This window comes from Myotis daubentonii, chromosome 7 (assembly GCF_963259705.1).
Source record: "Myotis daubentonii chromosome 7, mMyoDau2.1, whole genome shotgun sequence".
Classification (NCBI taxonomy): domain Eukaryota; kingdom Metazoa; phylum Chordata; class Mammalia; order Chiroptera; family Vespertilionidae; genus Myotis; species Myotis daubentonii.
Window position 1 is genome coordinate 70,497,177 of NC_081846.1, and position 24,546 is coordinate 70,521,722.

General features: G+C 40.4%; 1 protein-coding gene across 1 annotated transcript in view; it reads right to left on the minus strand.

The window, feature by feature from the left end:
- ARHGAP15 (Rho GTPase activating protein 15) overlaps window positions 1-22,887 on the minus strand; it is a 677,426-nt gene extending 654,539 nt beyond the window's left edge. The window contains exon 1 of the mRNA XM_059704560.1: window positions 22,758-22,887. The gene's annotated coding sequence lies outside the window, so the exon portion shown is untranslated. The remainder of the gene's footprint in view (window positions 1-22,757) is intronic.
- Between the last annotated feature and the right edge of the window lie 1,659 nt (window positions 22,888-24,546).

The following is a 24,546-nucleotide window of genomic DNA, read 5'->3' on the forward strand; positions in this document are numbered from 1 at the left end:
TTCTCTAGAACTTTAGGAACTTTACTTTGAACTTCCAGGTACAAGTTTAATGCTTCTGGTTACCAAGCAAATAAAGAGAAAGGTAAAGGCTTCACGGGAATGACAAATGAAGAATTTAAAGATGAGAGGTCCAAGGGTGCGATTGTATTTATTAAGGGCATAGGAGAAAAAATAAAATTAGGTAAGTGGGACTGCTTCTCAATTTCCCTCTGATGATCAGCTAGGAAGTAAAGATTAAAAAGCAAATAGGAACACAATGTCTGTGCCATTGTAATTATGTTTAGGCAGCATAAGAAATTTTATGAAATGCCAATCTCCTTGGATACCCAGGAGAACCATAAGGGGCATAAGTAATGCAATCTTCTCTGTTTCCTCTGTCAGTTTTGACCTAATCTAGCAAGAAATGCTGAGCCATTTTCCGCCTCTTGCGTACAAGTATCAATTAAGGGAAAGCAGGGTGACTATCTTAGGGCACTGCGTGATGAAATGTCACTGATGGAGAAAACTGGGCGACAGAACAAGCTGCTCAGCAGCCACCACATTAGAAACACAGGCAAAACAAGCAGTCTCACACTCTCTCGGATGGACTAATTCACTGATCTTTGGGAAAAGAGTATCAAGTGCGAAAAACACATTTCAACCTACAATTGCTTGTTTCCTGGGATTTCATTTTGTATAGTATTTATTTCCCAAAGGATGCTACAAAGCCCTTCATCAAGCAGATTAAATCAATTCAGGCATTGCCCTGGCCGGTGTGGCTCAGTTGGCTGAGCATTGTCCTATACACCAAAAGGTTGCCAGTTTGATTCCCAGTCAGGGCACATACTCAGGTTGCAGGTTCAATCCCCCATTGGGGATGGAGCAGGAGGCAATCGCTCGATGTTTCTCTCTTTCCCCCTCCCTTCCTCTCCAAAATTAATAAAAACATATTTTTAAAAATATCTAATCACCCATCAATTGCGATATACCAGGCTTTCTCTATCTCTATTGTGGCCTGCCCGTGTTAAAATATGGAGAAGCTGCATATTGCATAATTAGTGCTCAACATCAATGAACAAAAGTAAGTAACTGACAGTAGTCAAATATGGCTGTCATTTGTTTTATTTAGCAAGTTTGTTATTGTATCCAATTAGTCTTTTCCTAATGCTCATGGTTTCAAACTCTGAATTTACTGGATTGTATTTCAGTGCCAAAGGGACATGTCTTAAATTGGGACAATAATATCATGGTCCATTTTTGTGACAATGGCAATACCATTAAAACGTTAAAATATTTCACAACATCTCCTTTAGTGCATTTAAAAATCAGTTTCTCTCACACTCAATTATGTATGCAAGAAAATACATTTTAAATAGTTGTGTGTGTGTGTGTGTGTGAATGTCTGTGTTTGTGTAATCTGTGAGGAGCATTACTCAGAAGTCCCCATCTACAGATTGTTATCAACTAGGTGGTATGTTACTAAGTGTCAGTTCTGAATGCCCGGTATTATTCAGAGGAAGTTCATTTACCCACAAGGGAGACTGGCCTAGAGAGGCAGGGCTTCAATCCTAGCAAGGGAATGGGGCAATGAGTGACTCGGTTGCCAGTAGAGAAAGTTATAGATAGGGACAAAGCAAATGCCTGATGATGAAGGCATGACTTGCTGAGGTACTGGGATTTGTAATTAAAGGGGAACACACTTGATATTTGTATCACAAGTGCAAACCAAAAGCCATGATCACTTTTTATAATTTATTATAAAACTCACAGAACTTCATCCCATTGGAATTAGTTCAAAATTATTTGCAATAAGCTGAGATTTATTCTGGGGATTCAGGTCAGAAATAACTCATCTTCCATTGAAAATGAGCAAACGACTCTAGTAGTGAGGAGGAAGAACACTGTAGAGCAGTGACCTGCAAGGGTCAGTGGGAGGAGCTTCATAAACAGGCAGGTTCCACTGTACCTTCCAAATACATGTCCACTCAGCAAGACTGAAGAGGGGCCTGAGAAACTACAGGAATGGCCATCACCCCTGGTGACTCAGATGCATACTGGTCTTTCTTGAGAAACATGTATATAGAATTATATAAAGTTACTAGAGGCCTGGTGCATGAAAATTCATGCACTGGAGCGGAGGTCCCTCAGCCCGGCCTGCCCCCTCTTGCAGTTCAGGAACCTTCAGGGGCGGGAGGCGACCCAGCGATCAGGGGAAGGCAACGCCCCATCACACCTCTGCTGCTGCCACTGCTGGCAGTGCAAGCCTTGGCCGGCCCTGGTTACCTGAGCCTTGGGCAGCCCTGGGCAGCTGGGCAGCCACCATCCAAGGCTTACCTGCACCTCAGGCCGGCCCTGGGCGGCTGGGCAGCCGCCATCTGAGGCTTGCTGCGCACCTGCTACCCCAGCAGGGCTGAGGGGACTGGGCACCGCCATCTTGTGGCTGTGAGTGCCACCATCTTTGAGGGCATGGCAGTCAATTAGTATATTCCCTCATTGGCTGTGGGCACCGCCATCTTTTGAGGGTGGGACAATTAGCATATTCCCTCCTTATTGGCTGTGGGTGCCACCATCTTTGTGACAGGGTGAGGGTCAATTAGCATATTCCCTCTTTATTAGATAGGATTTTTAAATTTTATATCTGCATTATTCTAAAATTGTTACCAATTACTATACTGTCTCCTTGTTTTTAGAGCCCATTGTTACTAGATTCATATTTTTTTTATATTGTTGCTCAAATTAACTTTTCTGAGAATACATTTCACTTTGGAATATGCTGGTGGTTGGGGGGAGTGGTATGGATCACAGTTGGGAATAGTGAGAAGAGGGTAGGTAGCTGAGTTGGTGGGTTTAGAGATGGATACATAAACACAGAGGTACATGAAAGTAATACTGGGACTATCTATTTGTGATTAATTTAAATATGATGTTTACCAATCCAGAACACACATTCAGGGTTAGTTATTGCTATAAAATAAATTCTCTCACATACAAGAAAAACCCCAAAGGATCATAAGACAAGCAATCAGGGTCTATTGTATAACTTTCAGCACAGGTGTTTTTTGTTATTGTTTAATGTTTATATCATGAACTCTGCATGAGTAAAACAACTTCAATTTAAATACTTGCAAACAGTTATCTTCTTTGTTGAACATCAAAGGATCTTTGGTGTAAGAACAGATTCCACAAAATACTGTTGTGTTCACCCAAATTTAATCTGAAGTTTGGGACTAGTGAGGCTTCCTTTTATGAAGCCAAGAATATCAAAATGGGAAAAATTATTTACCAGTCCATGTTATTTAAATTGGATGTTTTTGACTGTGTTTATCAATCCTTCTTTGAAGATCTTTCAATATGCTACATATGTTGTATATCTTAAAAGGTACTCTTTAATTTCTAGTTTGATCAACTAAAGGCTCTTTTTATAGTCTCTTGAAGCACTTCAGCTGCATTATCAGGAACCTCAATCCTTGAGTTGTTTGAGGACTAGATTCCCCATTTAAAGAGGTAGTGTTTTCCATGGACACAGCCAATAGAGGAGGGGAGGAAGGGATCAATAAGGGGGGAGGGAAGGGGACATCTGTATTTCTTTTACAATAAAGATACATTAAAATTAATAATAAAATAAATAAAAACATATTTTAAAAATAATTAAAATAAAAGTGGCGTTTTACTTCTCTTTTTTCAAAGGAGGAGCTGGGGGAGTCCTCTCCCCAGGAGCTGAGATGTAGAAAAGAGGGTTAGATGCCTACCTAGGTTCCAGTTAATTGAGTGTTACTATAATTTGTAGTAGTGTAGTCAAAATATTATTTTAGGTTTCTCACAAAGCAAAATATATGACTTTGGCTTGTGCATATTCAACTCAAAAGGGAATGCATAAATATTTATATTTTTAAATGGCTACCAGGGTTATCTATTTAATTTAAACATTGTTGAACAGTAATTCTTTTTTCTCACTCTCCTTTTATTCACTTATAACCTTGTCATTCCACTTCTAAGGCTTAGAGATTCTGATCTATTAATAGATAACATGTATGATGAAATGGGTTATACAGCCACACCCAGCTACATTTCCCCATCTTGTGGGCTGTGAATTTCATATCTGTCTGTGTATGTATACATGTGTGTTTAAATTGTCCTTTCTATTATTACTACTACCCAAGGTATATGGAACTCCCATTTAGCTTCCCTACAACAATGCATCCATACAAGTGTGGATGCTCTGGTCCATAACTTATATCATGTGCTTTTGAAAATAGCAGGCAAACTAAAGATTACTATATTTGCTATGATTTAGAAAATTAACCTTTTGGAGATATCTTTTCATGGTTAAAAAATACTTTGAGGAGAATTGGAAGCAAAAGAAATTTTGTTCTTTCAAATCAGAAAAATGAACACAGTCATGAAAGTTAGACAAACAAAACAAGGACCTAAATTAAAAAAAAAAAAAACAAAAACCCACACAACTATATTTAAATGGATACATTTTCATTGGATAATCTAATGTGCTAGTCAGTCACTAACCCTTGATTAGAATGTATTGTGTATACAGTAATCATTGCACCCTGCCCCTGCTTGCTTAGGAGCAACCATAAATTCAAAAAGGGGTGGAAAACCAGCATACTGCCAACCAAACACAACCCACAGACATATGTTGTTGGGCCTGAACAATGATTTCAAATGTTTTGAATGAGTTCCTATTGAAAATGAGGCTTTTTAATTTTTAAAAAAGTATCTATCTGTATGTCTTCTCTTGAGAAGTCACAAGGTATGAAAAACTTATCAAGATATGCATGGTAACTGTCAGCTGGAGGTGGGCACCTACTACATCCTCTAAATGGCCAAGTTCTGTCTGGTCCAGAAGTTCTCTCCCTTCGCACCTGATTTGCATAGGCATCTTGACTGGCTGGGGGCATTTGTGACTGTGATTCTTGGTATCAGTCACCTCTGGGAACATTGTTCCTCTGATGTGTGGGTTGAGCAGAGATTCTACTGCACATTAAATCAATATATATATACACACACACATACATATTAGAGGCCCGGTGCACAAAAATTTGTGCACTCAGGGGTCCCTCAGCCCGGCCTATGCCCTCTTGCAGTGTGGGACCTCTCGGAGGATGTCCACCTCAGTGGGGACCCTCACCCCATGGAGGTTTGGCCAGCCTGGATGACGGGCTGACGGCTGTTTTCAGGCTGGCCACATCCCCTTTAGGGTGGGGGGTCCCCACTAGGGTGCCTGGTCAGTCTGGGTGAGGGGCTGAGGGCCGTTTTCAGGCTGGCCAAGCACCCTGGTGACATAAGCTCCCAGCCTCTCCTTTTTTTCTTTTTTTCTGGGGTTTATTTACCTTCTATAATTGAAACTTTGTTGCTTTCAGTGGAGCTCAGAGCTGGCTCCAGCAGGTGGGAAGTTGGCTTCTTCCATCACTGGAGCAGGCAAGCCTCCTGCTCGCTCCAGCTCCGTGGCTGCCGGCCACCATCTTGGTTGGGTTAATTTGCATATAATCGCTCTGATTGGCTGGTGGGTGTGGCTTAAGGGGTAGCAAAAGTACGGTCAATTTGCATGTTTGTCTTTTATTAATATAGGAGATATATATAATCTTTTAATCCATGCTGGTAGAATTGGAAATGTAGAACAGAACCGAGACTGTGTTTGTTCCACTGTTTTAGAATGGGTTATTGAAGATTAACATTATTTCATATATTCTTATAATGTTTTCAATATGACCTCAAATTACCAAGAGTAGGAGATTGTACTGTGCTCTTTGTTATTGCTAACTAAGTTCCCCTTTTCCTCCTTTCTGCTCTGACCTCCATTACTCTTCCTTTTATATTTTGGCAGATAATTATATCCTGGCTTCTAGTTTTTTCTGTTCTCTATTTGAGTTGAGTATCTCTTCTGCTCAAATTTAGTGTGGGACCCTTAAAGTCAGATGCTACATTTATCAGTGTTGTTGCTCTATGTTGTGTCTAGAGCATTACAGGTACTTGTGCCTATCTGAAATCCCCTGCCTCCAATTCCCCCAAGACTGTGAGCATTTCCAACCAGTTCAGGTTTGCCACTATTTTAGACTTGTTGTGGTTTCTAGCCCCAAATGTCACTGGACTCCTATGTTTCTTTCCTACTTCCCTACATTAAAAGCTGCCAAATGACCTTGAGATACAATGCATTCAGGTCAGAGAATAACCACTGCATCTCACCTTCCCCATCCTTCAAGTCATGCTCTACCCCACTGCCGGGGTCCAACCCCAGCAGGTCCAGGGGTCCCCAAAGGTGTGGACGGAGTCGGCGAAGAAGGAATGACATGGAGACAGCGTTCAGTTGATCAGCAACCTAGCCAGGATCTCTAGCCCGGATCTCCAGAGAGGTTCTGCTTCGGATCTCCAGCGAGGTTCTGTAGCCATGTTCCCTCGCTAGGTTCTCCAGCCAGGTTCTGTCCAGGCTCTCCAGTCAGGTTCAGTGTCCAGGTTCCAGTCAGGTTCTCCTGCCAATCTCTGTAGTCAGGTTCAGTCCAGGATCCCTTGCCATGTTCTCCCGCTAGGCTCTGTCTCTAGGCTCTGAGGCCAGTCCCTCTCCAGGATCCTCCGGCATGCTCTCTCCAGCGAAGTTCTTCTGTCTCTAGTTCTGTGTTCTAAATTCTGTCTGTTGTTGTCTTGTTGCATCTGTATTTATACTAGTTGATTCTAATCCTGTCAATTTCTATTACAAAGGTTAGGGCGTTTCTTATCTCCATTCCAGGGAGAAAAGATTATGTAGTTTAAGCATGATTGTTCGTAGTTAAAGGGATTAATTACCCGCCTGGCACTTAGTTGAGGGGTTTTATTCCCTCCCTAACTTCAGGGGAAAATCCCTACCTGGGGATTCAACCTTTCTCGGAGAGGTGACCTTGGTTAAAACACAGCGCCAAGAAGGTGAGCAAGCATATTAAGAACCGTATGCCATATATGCCAGGTCCCTTGAAACAGCAAGGATGGACCGGCTCCCGGCAAATTCCCCCTTTTTTATTTTTTAAAAGCAGGCATTTAAAAAGAAAAACCTCAAATGCTCTCTTGTATCCATTTTAAGAGCAGGATTGGCACTTTCTGTTATTACCTGAGTCCTGATCTATCAGACCAGGGAGAGCTTGCCAATCCTGCACTTTCCCGGGGTGGAAAGGCTGCAGTGGGGTTAAGGATAAGGCTCCTTGGGCCTACCTTCTCCCATGCCTCTACATTTACCTTTCCGGCACCTTTCCTTCCTCAGAAAAGCATGGACGTATTTCTTGTATAAAATGTTCTGTCTGACTGGGAGTAACCTTAATTCCTCTGCTAACAAGCATATATGTTAAAAGATCAATACGGAGTCTTTTTTCTTTAGACTCAGTATGGCACATCTTCTTAATCTAAAGATCAATACAGAGTCTTCTTTCTTTGGACTCAGTATGGCACATCTTCTCAATCTAAGGATCAATACAGAGTCTTCTTTCTTTGGACTCAGTATGGCACATCTTCTCAATCTAAGTTCTGTACTATCCACCTTCTTACCCTACTTATCCTCTATAGGGGGGGTCTGTAGCACCCTGGTGGAGTCCTATCCGTCCCGAGTGTGGGGGTTTTCAAGGGGGTGGGCTTTACCTAAGGGAATCCTGTTCCAGGGATTCCCAAAGGTGTGGACGGAGTTGGCGAAGACTATCCACCCTCTTCCTACGGTGGAGTCCTATCCGTCTCGAGTGAGGGGTTCTCAATGGGGGGGCTTACCTAAGGGAATCCTGTTCCAGGGATTCCCAAAGGTGTGGACGGAGTTGGCGAAGACTATCCACCCTCTTCCTACGGTGGAGTCCGATCCGTCCCGAGTGCAGGGCGCTTACCTAGGGGTCCCTGTTCGGGCGCCATTTGCCGGGGTCCAACCCCAGCAGGTCCAGGGGTCCCCAAAGGTGTGGACGGAGTCGGCGAAGAAGGAATGACATGGAGACAGCGTTCAGTTGATCAGCAACCTAGCCAGGATCTCTAGCCCGGATCTCCAGAGAGGTTCTGCTTCGGATCTCCAGCGAGGTTCTGTAGCCATGTTCCCTCGCTAGGTTCTCCAGCCAGGTTCTGTCCAGGCTCTCCAGTCAGGTTCAGTGTCCAGGTTCCAGTCAGGTTCTCCTGCCAATCTCTGTAGTCAGGTTCAGTCCAGGATCCCTTGCCATGTTCTCCCGCTAGGCTCTGTCTCTAGGCTCTGAGGCCAGTCCCTCTCCAGGATCCTCCGGCATGCTCTCTCCAGCGAAGTTCTTCTGTCTCTAGTTCTGTGTTCTAAATTCTGTCTGTTGTTGTCTTGTTGCATCTGTATTTATACTAGTTGATTCTAATCCTGTCAATTTCTATTACAAAGGTTAGGGCGTTTCTTATCTCCATTCCAGGGAGAAAAGATTATGTAGTTTAAGCATGATTGTTCGTAGTTAAAGGGATTAATTACCCGCCTGGCACTTAGTTGAGGGGTTTTATTCCCTCCCTAACTTCAGGGGAAAATCCCTACCTGGGGATTCAACCTTTCTCGGAGAGGTGACCTTGGTTAAAACACAGCGCCAAGAAGGTGAGCAAGCATATTAAGAACCGTATGCCATATATGCCAGGTCCCTTGAAACAGCAAGGATGGACCGGCTCCCGGCACCCCACACTGACTAGTCTCTAGTTTTCTTTTCACATCAACTTCCCACTCTGAAACCACAGCTCACTTTCTCAAAGCCAAACTATAACTCAAAGTGCTTGACCTGGAGGATAAAGCTGGTTCTCCAAGGGCAGCACCATAGCCACTTATCTTCTGAGCATCTGGTCAGTTACTTCCCACCGCCACACCTTACTTGCATTAAGTGGATGTCCTAATAGTTTTCAGAATTAGGACTGAGATTGTTCTACTCACTTAACCTACATAAATGGAATCCTGAGCAGGTTTTCCCAGGGAGAAAAATAAAAATGATCCTAGACCTCTCAATTTCCTTTCTTATTTTTCCTTCTAGAATCATTTTGCTAGAATCCTAGCATATCTACCTCAGGAACCTTCTATGTTATCATCTTACTGCCCCAGGCAAATTTAGATACAAAGTAAAAGTGGGTGAAGAACATTTTGCTTTCTCTCTTTCTTCTTGTCTCTGTAGTTTTTCTGTACTTTAATTGCGTGTCCAAGAGTCAATGGCTGCCTACCACTTTTTGAATTGCACTGTGTGATGGCTATTAATTCTTCAAAAATAAAGGGCATTTTTGGTGAGGACACATCTTGAGCTGCTCAAAGGAAAGTTTCCATATCAACCCAAAACTGGTAAACAAACAAGAAAAGAGTGAGTCTTCTTCCTTCTCCCACACACAGCTATACTATCCTCCCCCACACAGCTGTATTGGGGAAATGAAAGCAATAGCAAGAAATGCTTTTGATGAGCTCTATAATCATATCATAATACTTACAATTGAAATAAACCAAAAATATCTTGGCATAAGTTTTATTTCATAACGAGGGGGGAAATGGTCATCAATGGATTGAACCTAATAAACCAATTACTATGGCTACTATTTGCACTACATTTAACCTTTTTTAAAAAACAATTATTATCTGCCACAAACTAGACAAAATATTTTACATACATTACTTTTCTTTTTATCTTGTGATGAAACTCCCCCATTTTATTGGTGAGGAAACTCAAGGTCAGAGAGATGAAGTACACTGCACAACATAACGTATGTAATCTCTAGCAAGTGGTGGAGCCCAGGATTGAACTTTGCTTTTTCTGACTTCCCAGCCTGAGCTCTTAATATCTTTACTATCTCTATAAGGAATAATAGAAGTTCTGGACTAAAGTTTGGGAGAAATATGTTCTCATAATGTTCTCAAACAATTCAATTTCTCCATGAGTTATTACCTTCTTTAAATCTATTAAAAGCTCCTGTTTATTTCACTAGCTTGCTGGAATAATCAAGTAAAATAAGTATGCGAACTCACTTTAAAAACTCAAAATGGAATAAAAATAGAGAATGGACATTCTTCTATTAATCAACCTGAAGACAAATAAATCTGAAATAGCCAAAATAAAAATAATGAGAAAGAGGTGTATGGAAGCAAGTAAGGCCCCTTTGCCAGAGTCTAGAAAAGACTTAATGGATAACCAAATAAATAGCTATGACAATAAGTAAAAACAGAGAGGAGGAACTGGCTTCCCCTAAAACATGGCAATTGACTGGATGTATGGAATAAGTGAAACCATAGAGATTCCAAAATTACTTGTTTAGATGACTCGATAAATCAAGGTATAGATATATCAAGTAACAAACTAAAATGAGGAAAAATATTGGAAGAGAAGCCAACACCAAAGATAGAAATTTAAGAATCAAATTTGTGAGATTACATTTAAAGCATAAAAATGGGAAAGAATGTCAAAGGTGCCTGGGTAAAAGAGAAGATGGTCTAGAGCTGCGCCATTCACTAGAAATATGATGTGAGTCACATATGTAATTTAAGTTTGTGGTAGCCACATTAGATGAGTAAAATAAAATTCATAAAATTAATTTTAATAATATATTTTAACCTAGTATATAAAAAATTATAATTTCAGCACATGATCAATATCAAAATATTAATGAGATCATTTACATTCTCTTTATTTGTAACTAGGGGCCCGGTGCACGAAATTCGTGCACTGGGTGTGTGTGGGGAGGGGAGTGTCCCTCAGCCCAGCCTGCCCCCTCTCACATACTGGGAGCCCTCAGGCGTTGACCCCCATCACCCTCCAATCGCAGGATCGGCCCCTTGCCCAGGCCTGATGCCTCGGCCAGAGGCGTAGACCCCCATCACCCTCCGATCACCTGATCGGCCCCTTGCCCAGGCCTGACGCCTCCGCCAGAGGTGTCAGGCTCGGACAGGGGACCCCCATCTCCCCCTGATCACTGGCTCTGCCCCCCGCCCAGGCCTGAGGCCTCTGGCCCAGGAATCATGCCTGGGCAGGGGACCCCCATCTCCCTCTGATCGCTTGCTCCACCCCCCGCCCAAGCCTGACGCCTCTGACCCAGGCTTCAGGCCTAGGCAAGGGGACCATCATATAATCCCAATCCCCAGCTCCGCCCCCCACCCAGGCCTGATGCCTCGGCCAGAGGAGTTGACCCTCATCACCCTCCGATCACCAATCACCGGATTGGCCCCTTGACCAGGCCTGAGGCCTCCAGCAGAGGTGTCAGGCCTGGGCAGGGGACCCCCAGCTCCCCGCGGTTGCAGGCTCCGCCCCTGCCCAGGCCTAACGCCTCTGGCCTAGGCGTCCGGCCCGGACAGCAGGGACCCGCAGCTGCAGCGGCCCCGCGATCGTGGGCTCTGCTTTAGGCCCAGGCAAGGGACCCCTAGCTCCCAGGACTGCCAGCTTCGACCATGCCCAGCTCCCATCGCTGGCTCCACCCCTACTTCCTGCTATCACTGGCCAGGGCGGCAAAGGCGCCTGATTCTCTGATCAGGCTGGGGGGCAGGGCAAAGGCGGCCCCAGGGCCGCCTCTGCCCTGCCCCCCAGCTCTTAGCTCCCCCCTGGGTTTCCGATCACTGTCAGTGGCAGGGGGCTTCTTCCTGCTTTCCCTTTCGCCTCCCTGCATTGTGCCTACATATGCAAATTAACCGCCATCTTGTTGGCAGTTAACTGCCAATCATAGTTGGCAATTAATTTGCATATAGCCCTGATTAGCCAATGAAAAGGGTATCATCGTACGCCAATTACCATTTTTCTCTTTTATTAGATAGGATAATCTTCAAAAGTGGGAGTTCACTTTACAACTCAATTTAGACTGGACACATTTCAAGTGCTGAGTTACCATTTGTTGCTAGTCGCCACATCATAATGTTCAGCATGGCTTAAGAAGGAAATTTTGAACATTAAAGGTCTTTGGGAAGACATGGGGTTGTCCAGAAGAGATAAAGAAAAATAGATAAGGTACCGGCGGTATGACAGAAACTAAGGCAAAAATGTTTCCTTCCTCATACATTTTGTATCACAAATGTATCACCTCATACATTTTGTATCACCTGTACCTACATCATATGAGGTAATTAATATGAACCAGCAACCCATTTTCCACAGATGGCATTGCTAGACATTCAACAAAGCAGAATCCCTTTAGACCAGTGGTTCTCAATCTGTGGGTTGGGGGTCGAACGACCCTTTCACAGGGGTCGCCTAAGACCATCGGAAAACACATATATAATTACATATTGTTTTTGTGATTAATCACTATGCTTTAATTATGTTCAATTTGTAACAATGAAATTGGGGGTCACCACAACATGAGGAACTTTATTAAAGGGTTGCGGCATTAGGAAGTTTGAGAACCACTGTTTTAGACCCTTTTGGATGCTAAGAAACATATAATGAAGTCCAGCATTGCTTAACTGGTGTCACTTAACAGGCTTAGAATGTGTAGTGTAGCACTGTGAAAATAACATGCTTTTTGCATTATCTAGATATTCCTGTAAATCATGATACACTCAGCTAAGTAGTACATAAATTTGGATACTTAACCACTTAATCTTACCTTCCTTATCTTCAAAATAGATACTAACTCCCTTCCATGGTCATATATATATTTTAGAGAAAGGGAGAGGGATGGAGAGAGAGAGAGAAAGAAACATTGATGTGAGAGTGAAACATCAATCAGCTGCCTCCTGCATGCCCCCTACCAGGGATCAAGCCCACAACCCAAGCATGTGTCCTGACCAGGAATCCAACCAGCAGCCCTTCAGTGCACAGGACAACACCCAGTTAACTGAGCCACACCAGCCAGGGCTCCCTCACATGATTTTTGTAAATATCAAATAATATTACATGTGCAAAACACCTGATACATAATATGCATTATACACAATCATAGCTACGATTAGTATTATTAATAATCCCACTCTAAAAATTTAAGTATCTAAAAATCATAAGTATCTTGCAAATAAGGGAATATTGTCTATTTTTTATAACACCATAGTACCTACCACGGTGTTGGAGACTCTACTGGCATATTCAACACTCGTGTTCACTCCTAAATTCCACTTCCTTTAAGAAAACCCTCAAGATTCAAGTCGATGATATTATATGGAGGCTCAGGTTACTTCAGTTCCAGTACACTTATCATAAAAATGAATATGGACTTTACTGTTCAGTTTCTAGCCCTTAAAATTCTAATATGAAACTAACTAAAGCAGAAAAATAAATTAACAGAAAGAGAAATTTCCCTTGACTCAGCACCTAGTTTCCTGAGCAATCTACCTTTCCTAACACTTCTAAAAATCTATCTCATTTTGACTCTCAGCTTGGTATTACATCTGTAGAGACTAGAACAAAAATTTCTCTAAGGTTTTAGAAAAGGAATCAAAACTAAACATAAAATGATTAAATTGTAATGCCATGGTTTTAGCAAAATAGCTTAAAATTGCAATAGTTAGAGGTGGTTGGTATAAATGATGTGGTACTTGTCCTTGGTTTCAGAAAGGCACCACAGTATATAATGGATCCAGGGTTCTAATCTAACTTTCACCACTGCCAGGTTACTCAAAATGTACCCTTAAAGCAGCGGTTCTCAACCTGTGGGTCGCAACCCCTTTGGCAGTCAAACAACCCTTTCACAGGGGTCACCTAAGACCATCCTGCATATCAGATATTTACATTACGATTCATAATAGTAGCAACATTACAGTTATGAAGTAGCAACGAAAATAATTTTATGGTTGGGTCACAACATGAGGAACTGTATTTAAAGGGCCAGAAGTTTGAGAACCACTGCTTAAAGCGGCCGTGGGCAAACTACGGCCTGCGGGCCAGATCCGGCCCGTTTGAAATGAATAAAACTAAAAAAAAAAAAAAAAAAAGACCATACCCTTTTATGTAATGATGTTTACTTTGAATTTATATTAGTTCACACAAACACTCCATCCATGCTTTTGTTCCGGCCCTCCGGTCCAGTTTAAGAACCCATTGTGGCCCTCGAGTCAAAAAGTTTGCCCACCTCTGGCTTAGAGTGTCATTTGTTAGAAATATGTTTCTAACTTCTCTTCCCCTAAATTTACCCTGTTTTTCACACCCAGAAGAAATCACAAACATCCATAAAATTTTCCCTGATTCTATAGATACAGTCAACTTTGTATTGTTTATTATATCACTAATCAAATATTCATTGTATGTTTATTATATGTACTAGAGGCCTGGTGGACGAAATTCGTGCACTGGGGAGGGGTGTTCCTCAGCCCAGCCTGCACCCTCTCCAATCTGGGACCCCTCAAGGGATGTCCAACTGCCCACAGAGATCAGGTCTAAATGGGCAGTCGGACATCCCTCTCACAATCCAGAACTGTTTGTTCCCAACCCCCCGCCTGCCTGCCTGCCTGATTGTCCCTAACCACTTCTGCCTGCCAACCTGATCATCCCCTAACCACTCCCCTGCCAGCCTTATCAATGCCTAACAGCTCCCCTGCCAGCCCAATCGCCCCCAACTGCCTTCCCCTACTGGCCCAGTCACCCTTAACTGCCCTCCCCTGCAGGCCTGGTCCCCCCCCCCAACTGCCCTTCCCTGCAGGCCTGGTCATTCCCAAGTGCCCTCCCCTGCCAACCCAGTCCCCCCTAACTGCCCTCCCCTGCTAACCTGGTTAGCCCTAGCTGCCCACCCCCCCGCAGGCCTGGTCTCCCCCACTCAATGGCCCTCCCCTGCAGGCCTGGTCACCCCCAACTGCCCTCCCCTGCTTGCCATCTTGTGGCCACATGGGGGAGGCCAACTTTGACCACATGGGGGTGGCCATCTTGTGTTTTGGAGTGATGGTCAATTTCCATATTACCTCTTTATTATATTTGATGCCTAACATTGTTCTAGGTTCTAGGTATTCAGTTGTAAAATGACAGACTAGATAAATACTCTCACAGACCACCCAGTCTATGTAAAGACAGCCAATAAGCAATGTAACAAAATAAATATAATTCCCCATATCCAAAAGACTATTTAAGAAAACAAAAACAGAGTAATGAGATAGAGAGAGCTTTGCAAATAATAAAAGAAGATTGAATGAATTTGATGTACAATGGAAAGCTGTTTGAAATGGTTTAGTAGAAGTGTTGTATAATTTAAGTATTGAGAAGGCCACTCTGGTTACTCCTTGAGGAATGAATGTTATATGAAAAGTAGAAGCAGGGAAACAAATCAGGATAATTATACAGTAACAGGGGTAGAAGTGATGAGAAGTGGTTTAATTAAGACATTTAGAGAAATCTGTTAAATAAGAGCTGAATATATACAATTAGCATTTATAAACATACAAACATATGAATAGATAAAAATGGGCTTATGTAAAAATCAACAATTTGAAAAAATGTACATAAAATATAATATTTAAAAATTTATCAAATTTCCCTTTTTTCCTGAATCATTTTCTTCACCAAAATTTTCAATGATTGTGAGACTAGAGTTTTCTTATTCTCAGAGCATACTTAATAAATTACAACACAGAGAAACACTTTTAGGGCCAAAAAAAAAAAACCCTTACTGAATGGTTCTGAAAGCTGCTACCTTCTCAATCTTCTTGAGTTCATTCAAAATGTGAAAATCAACATTAATCCATATATTTTTATGATTTTTCTCTAACTTGACACTAGAAAGTAAACTGTAAGTGTAGCTTTATCTAAAATTATGATGTCATCAAAATGTCACTTATTGTACTCATTTAGCACATTTTTTGAGGAAAAGCCATAATACCAAAAAACAAACAAAATTAAGAAAAAATTAAAAGAGCTGTTTGTCAAGGAAAAAAAAAAGACATAACTTTTCAAGAGCCATTAAATAAAATAATGGTCAATATTTGCAGGCTCTGCTTATAACTGATGAGTTGGATATGGTTTGGGGTAAGGAGTGTGAAGAAATAGTGGAATTGAGGGTACTTCTTAGTTTACTGTCCTTAAAAGATAGATGTATGTTGGTACCATTAAATGAGAAGGATGGGAATAGGGAAGAAGCAGGTTGGGTCAGGAACAAATGGGGACTAGTTAAGAGCTTAGTCTTAAATATACTCATTTTGTTATCTCTGTGGGAGATTCCATTGGAGACCATGAGTAGGCAATTGCCTTATAGTTCCAGTGCTAAGAAAAAGATTTGGTGTTGAGATATAATTGGAATATAGACAGTATTTAAACTCATGGAACAAAGTAAGATCACCTAGGAATAAACAGAAGACAAGAGCTGGGATTGGAAAGGTAGAAATCAGAAGACTGAGTGCAAGACATTCCAAGATTTAGAGGGTTGGATGATGAGAAAGAGTGAGCAAAAGAAACAGAGGAGGAACATCTAGTTAGTTTGGAGAAAAACTGGGAAAATGAAATATCCCAGAAGTTAAATGAACAGATAGGCTCAAGGGGCAACGAGTGTTCATTTGCATTAAATGCAGTTCAGATAACCTATAACAATAAAAGCATAATATGCTAATTAGACCAGACAAAGCCGGGGCTATGAGAGAAGCCTGGGTCCCAAGTGCCAGAGGGAAGCCGGTGCCGGCAGCCAGGGGAAGGAGGGTCTACTTTTGCATGAATTTTGTGCATCGGGCCTCTAGTGGATAATATAAAGACATATAAATAGCCTTTGGACTTGGGAAAGTGAAACCATTAGGACTCTGACATGACATATTCTGTACTATTCCTATGGCATTGTATTTATACATATAAATTTATATTTAAATTGCTATGTTTGTGAAACTACGAAGTTTCCAATGGCTAAAGAGCACACTGATTCTTTGTGTCCCTGATAATTTCTAGCACAACATAGTGTACTTAGTTGCTCAAAATTATTTACGGAGTTGAACTGAATTGGGCTGATGCCACAGAAAAGAGAAAAATCAATTTTAAAATCCACAATTGTACTTATTGTGTTATTGACAAGAACAATATTTTTAAATAAGTTATTCTGCCTATTCTTTGGCATCTTGTAAGTACTCCCTCTCATCAGATGAGCTTCCCTACCATGTCAGAGGAGGAGAAAAAAAATGAAGCATGTATTCCTTCAACTTTGTCTCCTCATTTCATCTTATCTATATCCACTTCATCTGCATATACACTTATTCAGGTGCTCTTCCTTCTGTTCCAGGTCAATTTATCTGCCTGAGCTCGTGATTATACCCAGCTGTCTGAGGATCCTCTGAGACCTTGCTGCATTTCTGAATATTTTTCTTCATTTTATTTATTTGCATTCCTTTTCTCCTCTCCTTCCTTTAAACATTTATATTTTATCCCATTTTTTTGGCGACTGCTATTTCAAGCTTTATACAAAGTGTATTTTACATACGTTAGCCCCAATTCCTTACTTCCTTTAACATCTCATTCTAAGGCTTGAACTTCACTGATGCTTTTGATCCTTTATTACACAGTTGAGAAAGGACAGAATGACAAATAGAACTTTAATCTTTTAAAATCAAGCTCAACCCCAATCATCATAACAGAAATACCAAATAAAACTGTTGAGATACAGTTTTGTACAGATTGGCAAAACCTGAAAAGTGTGGCAACACAATCTGTTGGGAAAGCTAAGAAGCTTCCAGCAGCATCCTCATTACGTGCTGGGGGAAGTTCAAAAAGTTACAACTAACATGAAGAAGAGTTTGGCAATAACTATCAAAATTATTTTATCTCTTGGTTTTTAAATAAATAGTATTTCTGGAAATTCATTCCATAGATATATTTTCAAGTGTTCACAATTACATTAAAACATTCATGTATTAGCAAAAAATTGAAAACTCCTGTGAAACTTTTAATGAGACTGAAATTATGCGTGATATATCCATGCAGTGGAATACTGTACAGCTGTAAAAAATAAGAGAATTATATAGGTTTGTATTTATTTTTAGTATAGAAATATATCCACAGTATTACTAAATAAAAAAGCAAAGTATGCACAGTATGTTACCTTTAAACATAATAAAGGAAGACATATGTGTATGTAGAAAATACGAAGAGTTTAAAAATGTGGTTGGTGCCCTAGCCGGGGGGCTCAGTTGGTTGGAGCATCATCCTGTGTGCCAAAAGGTTGCAGGTTCAATTTATGGTTGGGGTTGTACAGGAGGCAGCCAATCAATATTTCTCTCTCACATCGATGTTTCCTCCCCCTTTCCCTTCTTCTTTCTCTAAATTCAATGAAAACATATCCTCAGATGAGGATTTAAAAACAATGTGGTTGCCTGTCTGGTTAAGGTGGGGATGAATGTGGTATATAAAAATTAGAATGTGAGAAAAATTTTCTCTAAAAGTTTTATATTTGTTTTATTTTGATTTTGAACGACCTCACTGTATCTATCACCTATTCTCAAACTAAAAATAAACAAAATTACATATAAAAATGACTTTCATAAAATGAAAAGAAAAAAAAAAAGATGATTGCAGCCTTTTTAAGAACCTCAAGGCATTTGGGGAGATGAGCTAGCGCCTGATTTCTGAGGAATACCTTTCCAGTGACTGCAACCATTGCCATAAACTTCCCTGACGCATTTGTCACCAACAGTGAGGTATATGGAAGAAGCAAATAAATCTTGATGCTAAATACCCCATTGAGAAGCAAAATGTGCATATCCAATTAGGTATTTTCCATGCTCAACAACCTTGTTGTTATTTACAAACAATCCCTAGGCATAATCTGTTCAGCAAGTCCACTCTATTAGGATCTCAAACTATGTTTCTGGCCTTACCTCCTACCATTATCTACTCTTCTAGCCAAAAAAACTAGACAACTAATCCTTCCTCAGAAATTTTCTGATATCCCTCCATGTTTTTGTGCCTTGACATATTCTCTTCCTGTCACTTGGAATGTTTCTGATCTCCCAAGTCCTAGCTTTGTCTGAAAACTACTCCAAATGTTTTCCCCAAAACTGTCCTGATTTTTCTGGTAGGATATGACCAAATGAAGCAACATCTGCAAAATTCTCTAGTTTTTGGCTGACATAACAAGAATACAAAAATGTTAGATGAATTTCTGAACCCTGATAGAATATTTTTTGTATCTTTTATGGCACGTAGAAATTTTTATTTGCATCATAATTATTAAAATAGTAATCATGCTAGATTATAAGTTTTAGATGACAAATACTGTGGGGAGGGGGTTCATACATGGAGTAGCTTGTTAAAAATATGTTAATTTCAGTTTAATTGAAACACTTGTGTCATTCAAACTTACCTGTAAACTGATACTGTATTTCATTCTGATGATAGAGTCTGGACAATGTAAGTAAGTAATGCTTTTAAATGTGACTATATATGTGGCTGTGTTGGGGAGTTCTGTGCTTTTCCCTACAAGTAATGAAATCACCTTTCTTCTGGGGAAAGCATTTTCATTTCTGTTGTGTGAAAGCTCCTCTTTTCAGCTAAGAGAACATGTGTTGCAGGTACAGGTGGCTCCTCGATGCATGCGTGGGCCAGTAACCTAGGCCTGGTCACTCAGGGTCACTCAGGGTGTCTGTGCCTGAGTCATATACCTGCTCAGCTATGGTCATGTAACAAAACTCAGTCCAAATAGATCTCAATCCGAGACCTTTCTTGTGTTACAGGAAAGGCATTAATTTGCAACAGAGTTTGTTGAAAGGATTGGATGTAAACTTAAAACTTTCTTGTCATTTAAGTGTGAGTTTCTACAAGAAACTGCTGATAGAAAAAAGAAAATAAGAACGAATCCTGATATTTATGTGTGATCTCTTGGATACAGCCATGCCTGACTTTGCTCTCCTTGGAAATTTTAATTATATAAATCATTGCCTATCTCTATCATGTTGGCTAATTTTAACTCATTTTTCAACCCTTTGTAAATGAAAGTCTACTATAACTGAAATTTAGAATATAAGTACATTTTATTTATTTATTTACTTACTTACTTACTTATTTTTAGCCCTCACACTAGGGCATGCTTAGAGAAAGCAAGGGAAGGAGGGAGGGAGGGAGAAAGTAGGGGGGGGAGAGAAACATCGATGTGAAAGAAAAACATTGATTGGTTGCCCTCTCTATGCTCCCCAACCTGGGATGGAACCCGTAACCCAGGTATGTGCCCTGACTGGGAATAGAGGCAGGACACAAGTACATTTTAATGTCCAGCTATATAACAATTATTTTGTTATATCTATGCTTCTGTCACTAAAAGGGTTAAATTTAGGATGATAAATGATTTTTAAAAATATATAAAGCAATTGATTATGCTAAATATTTTCCAAGTTTATGAAAATACAAAAACTATCTGAAGATATAATACATGTAACTTTCATCTACCACAAGAAATATGTATGTCTTTTATGGAATACCTAGAGCAAGGGAAACATCTCTTTGATGGACCCTTTGTAGAGGACAGTCTTAGGAATTCTGCGCTCAAATACCACAGCAGGACCAATGAGTAACAAAACACACTTCTGCCATAAAAACCTATCTTCCCATTTGCCTCACTTGACATGGAATTCCTCAACATTTAGCTGTTCTTGTGGATCCTGTCTGCTGGGAGACCTTAGTAGAATTCTAGTTGGAGGAAGAACAGTGGCCTGGCTAAAAAATAGAGAAACAAAACGCTATGACCTTTTTCTGTGAGCATGGACAACTTTCATCAGAAGCTCTCAATGCTGAGAAATAGGATGAGTAGATCTTTAAGGACAATGGGAGTGGGATGGAATGAGCAAAGTGAGGCCTATTCCTCTGGGTACCAAGCCTGGGGTATTCTAAATTAGGGATAGAGTAGGCCACTCCAGAACAGACCCTTAAAAAAGAAGAGGAGGAATATTAATGAAAGCATGTTTCCTTTCTGATTATTGCTGAGTGCTGGCCCCAAGTGGAAAAGAATGATATTCTTTTAATAAATCAGTTTTGAACTAACACTCCAAATGAGATCCTCTGCATTGCTGTTATTTCACCAAAATGCATTTCTTATTTATTCACTTAAAATGTATAAAGGTATAGTAACCTACAGTAACTCATTTGGAATTGCTTCTTAAGACTTGGTCTGTATATTCAAGAGATAATACATTACTTGTTTTACAAGCAATTCTGAGTGTATTTTAGTTTACATGTCTATAAGTACTACTTATTGTTCTTTATGCTTTAGAATGCTAAGCTATGTTTAATTAATTCTTAATTTTACATATATCCCATAAAGTGTTTTTATTTTTAATTGTTTCTGCAAGAAACCATTGTTTTACAGAGAATTTGGTTTTTAAAATATTACATAGTCTAAAAAACTATACTGACCTTTTCTTTTCAGTACCAAATGCTTATGTGGATATTCATTTTGTTCTAATGTGTAAGCATTACATATGTTTATTCATGCAATGTTCTTTTATAATAAAATGAAATAAAGTAATAACATATCAACTCAATCTATCTGAATTACACAGCTTCTATAGATACAGAGGGTCAGAACCACAATATTGAAGGCAGATTTAAATAATGTTTTCCATTGTGAGGTAATGCATCAAATTAAAAAGCTAATCAGTATATCAAAGCAAATTCATATTACCAAGGTCTTCTTACATTCTAACAATAAAAAATGTATTGAACACCAAGTCTTAATTTGTTGTTTTTTTTTTTGTGATCATTTTAAGTTAACAAGTAGCAAGCTTCAGTATTGACAATTGAAGAGGTCTTAAAATGGAGTGTACTAGTATGCCTAATAATTTCCTGCTAACTTGACCATATAAAAAAACACACATTTATATATGTCTTTCAATAGAAGACAAGAAAATTGTTGCCACTTATCAACCCTGTAACCATGTTTAATAACACAAAAATATAGATGTTGTGGGGGTCATCTCTTCCCCCATCCAACAGCACAATAAAAATAATATTAGAAAAGAGTGGATCATATCGGGGGCTTTTATTAAAATTCTTTCAAAAATCTACAGTCAGATTTATTTCAGGTATTTGTCTCTGAGATTAGCAACACTTTCATATTTTTTGTACATATGTTACAGCACACACAGACATTCTCTAAAAGCAAGAAGTCAATATAAAAGTTCTTGTCAATTTATGATTAAGAAAATCTTTTTATTACTAGAGTTTTTATTTTGGAAAATCTCAAGGAAGGAAAATTATATAATTACATAAATAACAAAAGTATATCGCTAATTTGCCTCTTTCCCCAGAAGTAACCTTCGGTGAAGTCAGCTGTGACTTCTGCTTTAAACATACAGTTTTGTTTATGAAATAAAACTTGCACTCATTTCACTTACACCTTAAGTAAAATTTAGAAAAAAATACATCCAAATGTCACAGCACAGAGTTTTCTTTTGCATTTTAAACTTTGCTGATTTTTAATAGCTATTTAATAAACTACTCATTTAATGACCTACACCTTTTCAAGGGTTTCTCGTGTTAACTTTATTACAGCACTTTACAGTATCTCTCACATTGCAATCCAGATGTTATTTCTTATTGTTAAAATGCCTTTTTTCTTTCATTTGCTGGATCTCAAATAGTACATATTTTTATAAAACCAGTTAAAAATGCAAACTTTCACATTTTCTCTAGTAATTATTTTTAAAGAGCACTTTCAAACTAAAAATATACCTTATTTTGTCTTTAATATTTTACTATGAAATCTGAGTAAAGGATCCGAGTATAGTATCTCAATAAAGAAGCTGAGAATTTGACAGCTGCGAATATGAAAAGAATATTCTTGCCTGCACCAAAGGAAACAAACTTACGTTTCAATCACAGGCGGAAACATCACATTTTTGTAGAAATGTTTGTACGTTCACACCAAAGCTTAGGATAATCTGTCAAATGTTTTCCAGTTTAAATTTCATGTTCAACATAAAGTTAAAACTGACTTACCTTTTCTCCGTGATGACTTGTTATTGAAACTGCCATCAACTTGTTACTGTTAATGACTCTTTCAGCAAAAACGGAAAACAGTGAAGTCACATGTCGTAAGAGTAGGCCTATGTTGGATGCTGTTTAATTTCAGAACTGAAGAAAAAAAAAAAAAAAAGGAGGGGGTGGGGGTGAGCACAAAAACTTTTAAATAAAACCACTTCCTGCGTAGTTACGGTTAACCACACACATCGCATCATTACTCGATTTGAAGACATTGCCTTGTATAGTCAACAATATCGCTATTTTTCGATGTGATTTTCAATTTTCAAACACTACACACTTGTATAGGTATCACCAATTCTGATTTAAATGGGGAAAATGTGCAGTTAAAATTTTGGCAGGGGGAGGAGCCGGCTGCTCAGCACTGAGGGAACTTCCTCTTTCTCTGGCTCCTAGCAAGGGCTTCCAACCTAAGTCTTTACTCCCCGTGGCTGCCTTGAGCATTCTCCCAGGCTGTCAGAAGCTCTGCCTACTAACTGAGAAGCCAAAAAGCCACTCCCAGTTCACAGACACGGGGCCTCGGTCTCACCCATGGGTGGGCCCACAGAGGGGCTCCAGTTAATAAGGTCATGGGTTGCACAGGTTGCATCAGAACTTCAGAGAACACAGCCCCGGCCCTGCCATCTGGGGGGAAGGAGGGCAGTCTTCTAGCACATGCTGGTGTGGCACTGGCTCTGGCTATTGGTGTGTCCCCTCTGGCAGCTTCCGAAGCAGGTCTGAAATCTGCTGAAGAGCTTTTGGTCTAGCCCTAGCAGGTTTGGCTCAGTGGATAGAGCATCGGCCTGCGGACTGAAGAGTCCCAGGTTCCATTCCGGTCAAGGGCATGTACCTTGGTTGCGGGCACATCCCCAGTAGGGGGTGTGCAGGAGGCAGCTGATAGATGTTTCTAACTCTATCCCTTTCCCTTCCTCTCTGTAAAAAATCAATAAAATATATATTTTTAAAAAAGAGCTTTTGATCTACCTAGCTGAACGATTCCTTGTGTGGCCTGACTTAAGGAGAAAATTAATGCTCCAAAGGGCATCCTTTCTGGCATGCTGCTCTGTGCTCATCTGCGTCAACCAATCCAAGACATACCTTTGGTTGTTGTTGTTGTTGTTGTTGTTGTTGTTGTTGTTGTTTGGGGGGAGGGTGGGCATCGCAACCATCAGGAGAGGGTATGCGTCTTTATTGGCCCAGGCGCTCAAGAAATAAGCTCCCGCATGTCCAGGCTTTGCTGGTTTGGCGAGATTTCCAAGACATTCACAAACGGAAAAGGTTCCCTTCCAAACACAGGAGAACACTGAATCACAATATTTTGTCACACAAATAAACTGGGCTAGAATCTGTACAGTAACACTCAGTGGTTTGGAATGTTGGGCACACAAAAAGACGATCTTTAAAAATGTATTTGATAGATGCGGCCCAAGTTACGGGTGACACTGTCCCTGCAAGCTCATCACCTTTCTCTTGGCCTCTCCTTCCCCAAACCGGATTTCAGATTGGCCCCGGGACTCACTGTGGATGTGGGTCCAGGGTGCGCCTGTGCACAGGTTAGAGCCTGAAGGTCTGCGCTCGGTGCGTCTCTGGCGCCGAAAAGAAAGGGGACTGGAAGCGAGCAAACCAGAATTCAGGCCTCAAGTCCACGCTGGTATCTTTGTAACCTTGGCCAAGCCGCTTACATGACTGGGGTTCCAGTTATTAGGCCCTATAACGGAGCATGCACACAAAATACACCTATCTTTGGGAATAACATTTTTGGGCCCCA